A 9,046-nucleotide genomic window follows, 5' to 3' on the forward strand; every position below is an offset into this window, starting at 1 on the left:
CCCAATAATTAACCATGCAAAAAAAAAGTATAAACAATTATTAGTATTATTTTTTTAATGAAAGAGAAATGATTTTCTTCAGTCGTGGGGGAAACGAAAAACAGTCAACTAATGATTTAAAAAGTGTTGATATTATTATTGTTAGATGATGTTTTATAACTCAGATAAATTAACTGTGGTGAGGATAATCTTGCGTTAGTGCAGGTCATTTCCTCTCGTGACGGTTACCAGTAGTGGCGTGATGTGGGGTCTCCATGAGTGCCACACACGACATCTGAGTGCCACGACCTGTTGAATCTACTTGATATTGACGTAATTAGTTGAATGTTTAGCGGCGATTCGTGCATTTGATTTATTTGTAGGACATTTGTATGAGTTTCTTTAATTAGTGTTTTGATGTGAGATTTAATATGTGTTTGCTTGCGCTCTGGGCCTGTTGGTCGTCATTTGCTGAGTAAGCGGGAAGAGTGATAATTATCCGGTAGTTTGGGTAATATGGTAACTGTATACGGTGTGGCACTAATAAGGGTTGTCGCTGTAGAATAATAGGGACTAATGGCACGTGTTTTTATGCACTTGGTCTCACGACTGGTCAGGGTCGCTTTGAAACTGTGAGGTGACCCTTACACACGCACGCACACACACAGAGTAAACCCATGAGCTGATCCCTTAAGCTCAGCAGTATTCCCTGCGCACCTCATGTAGCGATGCCCTTCTTCCTCTGACTGCTCTTAATCGGCCTCGTAATGCCCCTTAATTGTTGTAACAGCAGAGTCTGACAATGCTGGCAATCGGTGAATACTTGTTATGAAGGGAAAACTTATTTTCTGCCATTGTTTGTATATCCTCACTGTACATTACATAATTTGTATACCTGCACTATATATATATATATATATATATATATATATATATATATATATATATATATATATATATATATATATATATATATATATATATATATATATTCAAATCCTAGTAAAAACGTGGATAAGATAAATCTTAGTAAAATCACACAGGAAAGAGAAGCAACGGAGCACATGGCATAGTCTTTATTCAAGACATCTGAATGTCTTGAATAAAGACAAAATAGAATACCATTCATTCCCCCCATGTATTTATCAGAATATATATATATATATATATATATATATATATATATATATATATATATATATATATATATATATGCATATATGCATTGTTTACCTGAATTTTCTATTTACACGTTGATTCCATGATTTCATGCACAATTTTATGATAATGTTACTGGATAAATACAATAGATCACCACCCCCATATTATTTCACCTTGATATTACCTAACCCATCCTAACCTAATCTAATCTACTTCCCTCATGTAGTGTTAAGGTGGTCATTCCTCACATGATATCAGATAGAAGGGGCGAATCTTTAGGTGATCTGAATAAATATCTATTTATATAGCTGATACTGTACTTATAAACGAGGCGGATGTTCCTCTTACAGCCTCTCGTGGTGGTGAGTGAAGTGGAAGGGGTTGAGTGAGGTGGGGGAGGGGTGTGAGTGAGGGCAGAGTGTGAGGTGAGGGCAGGGGGTGCAGTGAGGGCAGAAGTGTGGGTGAGGTGGAGTAAGTGAGGTCAAGTGAGTGAGGGTTATGAAGAAGAACTGCTTGTCCCTTAACTACTGTCAGTGCTCTGTGTTGTGTGTCTCGTAGATCCTTTTGTTTCGCTCTCGTGTGTGTGTGTGTGTGTGTGTGTGTGTGTGTGTGTGTGTGTGTTTACTCACTCGGTTCATAAGTGTGTTAGACTGGGATGAGAACCAGTGATGGGAGGCGACGTGTGTGTGTGTGTGTGTGTGTGTTTCTCAGCTTCAACAGTTAAGGTGTGCAGGGCATTGCAGGCAAGTACACGTAGGCAGTTCGTGCACTAAACCTTAATTACATAAACAAAGAAAGATATCTCTTTGGTTTTGAGCTAATGATCACGGTGCACTGACTGGTGGGTGCACTGACTGGTGGGTGCACGGGGTGGTGGTAGTGGTGAAGGGGGCGGGTGTGGGGTACTGGTGGCCTGTCGTGGCCTCGTGTCAGGCAATATTAGTTCACGCTGTGTCTACACTGACCTCCTCCTTTCTCTCTTCCCCTTTCCCTCTCCTTTCCACCTCTTTCTTCTCCTTACCCCTTCCCTCCCCCTATCTACCCCTCTCTCTCTCCTCTCCATCTCCTTACTTCTCTCCCTCTCTCCTACTTCTCTCCCTCTCCCTCTCCATTACACAGCCTAAAACTATCTTCCTACTCTGCTTGTGTGATCACCTGGGTAAGTGTGTCTCATCTGGGTAAAAAAAGGCTTCAAGTCGTTCCGATTATACTCTAATAAGAAGTCTGTCTGGACGGATGGGTGGATGGATGTTTTGTCCGTGAACGTGTTGTTATACAAGTTATAATAATATAGTTTACAGAGAGAATATTATTGTAATATCTTTAAGGTCCTGCACTTTACGGTTGTCGTGAAAGGTCACAAGAAACGAACTTGGTGATATTTTACCTGGATAAAAACGTTTTAATACGGCGCTCAAAAATAGGGTCAATCGGGCTGCCGGAGCCTTTTGCTGGGAAATTAGAATAATATCAAGAATATTTTTCATTGTCACTGAACTCAAACTTTCAGCAAGCAGTCAGAGGATTTGGATGAGTCACAATATATATATATATATATATATATATATATATATATATATATATATATATATATATATATATATATATATATATATATATATACATATATATATATATATATATATATATATATATATATATATATATATATATATATATATATATATATATATATATATATATATTCCGATTTCCTAAACTTAAGAATTTCCTTTGTACAATTTTAATGTTGAGTCTGTATAATTTGGTTTCAGTTTATATTTTGAGACACACAGGAACGTTCTTTAGAGAGATGGCTGACAACTCCTTACTGAGAGTTTAACAAGTCCTGTAAACATCCTCAAAGTTGTAAATGTCGCCTTAGTTCGTGGAAAATATTTAAGATTAATGCGTGACATTTGAGTCTCGTCATGGTGCTCAGGGACTAACTATAACTCTCTTGGATATTGTTGCTTTACCACATCCCCACCACAGCATGACAGGGACACAGTGATTCCCTCCCTCCCGCCTGAAAAGATTAACCACCAAAAGTTCAGAGGCTGGAAATAAAACCCACATTACTGGTGAGAAACTTACAGTGAAACATGCGGGCTTGATACGGATTTGATTTCCCAAGTCGACAGTCACATTAGTGGGAAGCCTTCCTAGAAAGATGAGGCGCTGTAAGTATAATATAAGAAAGGTTTGCCGAAGCGCTGGAATACTGTTGGTTAGTGTTGTTGATTTCTTTTCTTTCTTCCTTGAATTGTATTAAAATGTGATGTAGTTGTCGTCCTTCCTGGAGAAAACATTGACTGGGTATACTAGGGAGTCCTCAGCACCTCCACTAACAGTATTTTTAACTCAGGGAATCGTGGAATGAATTTGACGTCATCTCATCCTGGAACTGAAGCTTGTGGCTGTGTTTTCTTGCCATGGTGAGGACCAGGTCAGTGTATTTGGGGGTGTGAGGGGGGGGTCACATCACAGGGGCTAGGATGAGAATCATGTTGTATTTACACGGGAAAGGAGAGAGGGGCGTGAGGTGGATGGTGACACTTGTTATCTAATATTATGCATTGTTGATGGTTATCTTTGTGGTGATTGGTTGATATGTGTTGTAGGTGGAATTATGCTCTCTCTCTCTCTCTCTCTCTCTCTCTCTCTCTCTCTCTCTCTCTCTCTCCTCTCTCTCTCTCTCTCTCTCTCTCTCTCTCTCTCTCTCTCTCTCTCTCTCTCTCTCTCTCTCTCTCTCTCTCTCTCATACAGAGAGGAAAAACCTGTTAATGAGACGGAACTTTTTATTACGTGCTGTGAAGAGCTGTGGGAGAGGGCTGGTGGGTGTATGGTGGCAGGAAGGTGAATGACCATACTTGACGAGACATGTATACCAGAAAATCAGAGCACCCTCCTTAGATAATTGAACCATACCACCACAACACCCCCTACCTGTAGTAGTAGTAGTAGTAGTAGTAGTAGTAGCAGTAGCATATCACCTTAACCTAGCTTTCGATGCTGCACACAACAGGAACAAAAACAACAAGAATAGGGTATAATCCAAGAGAATTCAGAATGTTGATCAAGACAGCTTCATTCTTCTGGTGTTCACAACCTCTGGTGGGATGGGACTAAGTGCAAGATGTTTTTATGCAAGACTGGCCGAGGAGTTATATGAACAGAAGCAGCAGCCCAAGAAGCCACGTTGCTGCCTGGTTGAGATGTCGACTGTCCTTCTCTCTGCTTAGGTCTGCATTGCTTTGCCTCAGGGGAACGAGAGCATCGGCCCCAAAGCCGACAATAGTCGCAGATATCGATTTTGAGGCAACAGTCACTGTATGCCGCATAGATCTGCGGCTCAACTAACTCAACACAGCCAGGGTAGCTACTTATGTATTAGGATAGTTAATTTTAAGGTAATAAAATGTCGGCGATGGTGTAGCTATTGGGGGAGGCTGGAGGCCACGTTTAAAAAAAAAACGTAATAGTAGTAGTTTCAGATCACGACACACTGCTTAACAACACTGGGTCTTGTCACCAGCTAGCTACAAAGGGTGTACAGTATATTAACCTTCCGGGGAATAGGAATGTGGAAGGGTGAGTCAACTTGTAGCGTGAACAAACAGAGAGAGAGGGAGGGAGGGAGGAGGGTGGGGGAGCAATAGGGAAGAGATAGAGGGAGAGGAAGAAAGTGGATAATGGGAAAGACAGAGGATATGGGTGAGGAGGGGGAATGGTAGGAAGGAGAGCCTTGGGAGAAAAAGGGAGGAGGAGTAAAGGGAGTGGGTTAGTGTTTGAGGATATTCGTTCATTGGAGAGTCATTCTTTATGTGACAGTGAGACTCTACATAGTATTTCCTTGAGGTCATTTGTGTGATGAGAGTGGTAGGGAAGGTATGTGTGGTAAAAAATATCTAGTAACCATGTGTGGATTTGGATGTTTGTGGTGATATGTAGCTTATTACGTGTGTGTGTGTGTGTGTGTGTGTGTGTGTGTGTGTGTGTGTGTGTGTGTGTGTGTGTGTGTGAGCCCTGTGGTGACATACAGTGGTGTCTGGGACCCCGTGAGGTAAGTATTTAGTGTGTGGTGTGGCCCAGAGTAGGGAATTTTTAATTTTTTTTTATTTATTTTTTTTTTTTGGAGAGAAGATTAGATGGGGGGGGGTTAATTGTTCGGAAATTGAAGAAATTTGGGAGGAGGTAAAAGGAGGTGGGCTGACCGCATCGCTGTTGGCTAGGTAGGCTAATAATGTGTTCACGTTATCTTGGGCTAATTATTGTGGGTGGTTTTCTTAGAGTTGGTTTACAGGTTGGTTGACCGCTCTGTCGGCACACGCCCTAAACAGCCTACCCTATCTCATATATGGGTGTTTTGAGGACCATATATTCCGCCGACCCTACTAGGGGGTACTGGTCTAGGGAGGTTGTCTAGTGCCTGGCCGTATAGATCGGGGGTTGTAATGGATTTCTTGAGGTTTGGTAACTTCTGGGCACCATCTATGGTTGTTGTCGTTGTCTGGTTGGAGTCTTTGAAGGAGTTCTTGCTTTGATGGTTCTATCTTTTGCCAGACTCTGTTGGCCAGGGTGTATAGCTGTTGGTTGATGGGTTATATCCTCAGGTCTCTATGTATCTCGGCTGTGGTTCTGGTGAAGGGGTATCTCTCACCTGTGATGAATCTCAGGGCTTCATTTTGGACCACCTGTAGTTTTAATATTTGGGTGATGCTCGAGGAGGTACTGCTGGGTAGGTTGATAAGTGATGTTGAGGCGACCACCCCTCCCCATCCCTCCTTCATCCTCCCTACATCCCTCCCCATCCCTCCCTACATCCCTCCCTACATCCCTCCCTCATCCCTACATCTCCCTTACCCTTCCTGTGTACTAGTAGGGTAGATTGGCAAGGAATATGGGGGAGGGGGTGAGAGGGGCGTATGAGTGTCCGGGTGGGAGGTGGGGGGGGGGTTAGCTGGGGTGGGTGCGTGTGTGGAGGAAAGTACATGCAATTGGATACATGGAGGGAGGAGGCTGGGGGGTCCGAGGCTATGCAATCCTGGGGTCCAAAGGAAGGGGGGAGAAAGTCATAGGTAGGAGAGTTGGTGTAAGGGGACTGATTGAGAGTGCCAACAGGTGCGTAGATTATTATTATTTACTTACTTAGCATAAGGTCGATAGGTTAGGTTAGGTTAGGTTAGGTGTAGGGTGGTTAATCTTTAGGTGAAATAAGCCGGGTTGGAGATTCTTCAGTTGATCCACTAAATGTATCAGGGAGGTTTGCGGTAGGAGTTAGGTGTGTGTGTGTGTGTGTGTGTGTGTGTGTGTGTGATGCAGATAAGTGTCTGTCTACCTGTGGGTGACGAGGCTGGCTGTGGCAAGTGTGAGTCATGTTGTTACTACACTACTCCTCCTCCTCCTCCCTCTTCTCCTTCTCCCTCTTCTCCTTCTCCCTCCTCCTCCTTCTCCCTCCTTCTCCTTCTCCCTCTTCTCCTTCTCCCTCTTCTCCTTCTCCCTCTTCTCCGTCTTCTCTTCCTCCTCCTCTTCCTTCCTTGCTCCCTGTTTCAATGACAGTATGGTGGGTATAATTGAAGCAGTATGATGAGTGTGAATGACAGTATGGTGGGTATGAATGACAGTATGGTGTGTATGAATGACAGTATAATGGATGTGAATGACAGTATGGTGTGTATGAATGACAGTATGGTGGATGTGAATGACAGTATGGTGAGTATGAATGACAGTATGGTGGTATGAATGACAGTATGATGGGGAGTGTGAATGACAGTATGGTGAGTATGAATGACAGTATGGTGTGTATGAATGACAGTATGATGGGTGTGAATGACAGTATGGTGGTTATTCACTTTTACACTGAAAGATCATATGCAGCGTGACCAGATTGAAACACTTGTCGCTGCCACAGGAAGAGGGAATTGTGATGATCAAGGTCTGTTGTCAGGGTGTGTAGGGGTGTACCTGTGTGAATGGTGGTAGGGGTGTACCTGTGTGAATGGTGGTAGGGGTGTACCTGTGTGAATGGTGAGGGGTGTACCTGTGTGAATGGTGGTGGGGGTAACCTGTGTGAATGGTGGTTGGGGTGTACCTGTGAATAGTGGTAGGGGTGCCTGTGTGAATGGTGGTAGTGGTGTACCTGTGTGAATGGTAGGGGTGTACCTGTGTGAATGGTGGTAGGGGTGTACCTGTGTGAATGGTGGTGGGGTGCACCTGTGTGAATGGTGGTAGTGGTGTACCTGTGTGAATGGTGGTAGTGGTGTAGCTGTGTAAATGGTGGTAGTGGTAAGGGTGTAATGGTTCCTGTGTGAATGGTGGTAGTGGTAGCTGTGTGAATTGTGGTAGAGGTAAGAGTGTAGTGGTACCTGTGCGAATGGTGATGGTAGGAGTGTAGTAGTGTACCAGTGAATGGTGGTTGTGGCAGAGGTGTAGTAGATTTATCATTAAGAATGGTGGTAGTTTGTGATGATAGGTGTGGTGGAGGTGATGTTGAAGTACCTGTGTGAAGGTGTTGATGGTGGTGGTGATGTTGAAATACCAGGTGTATAGGGTAGAGGAATAGAGAATCGACTGAGGTGTTGTAGTAGTGGATGTGTACACTGGAGATGTGAGAGGGACTGTGTCGCCGGCCTCTCACTGGTATGGGGGCGGCGGCGGTGGTAGACGAGAGAGAGAGAGAGGGGGGGGGAGAGAGAGAGAGAGAGGGGAGTGACTGGTGTGGAGGCAACAGTTCGGGCCGGTCTGTGGTGGCAAGCTGACCGTGCTGCTCCGCGTCGTCTGGTTGGTACACCCCGCCGTCACCGCCACCCACACATACACGCAGCTGGCCCTCTTATCTCCTGCACCAGCTGCCACCACACACTAGCCTCCTCCTCTAGTACACTACATCATCCTTTATAATCCCTTGGGTCAGTACTGAACAACATACTGTACATAAATGCCAACAAAGTGGTGTCCGTCTCGCATGGCTTGTGGTGGAGACTGACTGCTGGCGAGTCCTAACATCAGCATGCAGTCTCGAAAACGAAAGTAAAAGTGAAAAAAAGTAACAACAAAAGAGAAAATAAAGTTGATAATTACGTGGATTGGTGTGTGAGGAGGAAAGTGAACCAGCGTTTGTGAAATGATTTATATCCTGACAGGAGCAGGACAGTGACCTCAACAAGAACACAGTAATAGTAACAAGTACCGTGTTGGTGTGTGTGTGTGTGGCCACCGTCAGCCTGCAACACCCTTCCAGCCTTTGACACAGTGTGACAACCTGTGCGCTCGTCTGGGTTATCTGGGAAATGTGCTGTTGTGTGTGTGTCTGTGTGTAAGCCAAAACCTGTGTTTGTTCCATATACACTTTTCAACATTTATTCACGAATTATTAACTTGAGGCTCCGGAGAAGAGTAATTTTAGTTGTGAATACACAGTCTATAAGTACCGTAATACAGACTTAGTTTTCGTATTACAAACAGGCGATTGTTAGTAATATTATAGGTGGACTGTGTTACACATAATTAGGTGTGGCAACAGTTGTACTAAGTATCAACAAACTAACAAACTTCAGCAGAATCACACAAACTTTCGTCATTTTTTCAACGCTGAGTCACGTACACAGCTTGTATAAGTAGTGTTGCCTTTAATAATAATCTCACACAAACAACAGCTGCGACTCGTAATCGCTATTTTAAGCTGAGTAAAAAACAAATATGTTTTGTATTCTTCATCTCAGACCCTTCGTAAGACACATGTAGTGACGGTGTATGACACACACACATACACACACACGGGGTTCTGTGTATGTAACAGCGTCACACACACACACGGGGTTCTGTGTGTGTACCAGCGTCACACGTACACGGAGTTCTGTGTGTGTACCAGCGTCTCGCATACACGGGGTTATGTGTGTGAACC

The 9,046-nt window shown here is 43.7% G+C and overlaps 1 long non-coding RNA gene across 1 annotated transcript in view; it reads left to right on the forward strand.

Moving 5' to 3' along the window:
- Positions 1–7,883: 7,883 nt before the first annotated feature.
- The window catches only part of LOC121877590, a 5,264-nt gene continuing 4,101 nt past the window's right edge, over positions 7,884–9,046 (forward strand). The window contains exon 1 of the long non-coding RNA XR_006091027.1: positions 7,884–8,051. This is a non-coding gene — a long non-coding RNA (uncharacterized LOC121877590). The remainder of the gene's footprint in view (positions 8,052–9,046) is intronic.

Source organism: Homarus americanus, unplaced genomic scaffold, assembly GCF_018991925.1.
Source record: "Homarus americanus isolate GMGI-L3 unplaced genomic scaffold, GMGI_Hamer_2.0 scaffold33468, whole genome shotgun sequence".
NCBI classification, from domain to species: domain Eukaryota; kingdom Metazoa; phylum Arthropoda; class Malacostraca; order Decapoda; family Nephropidae; genus Homarus; species Homarus americanus.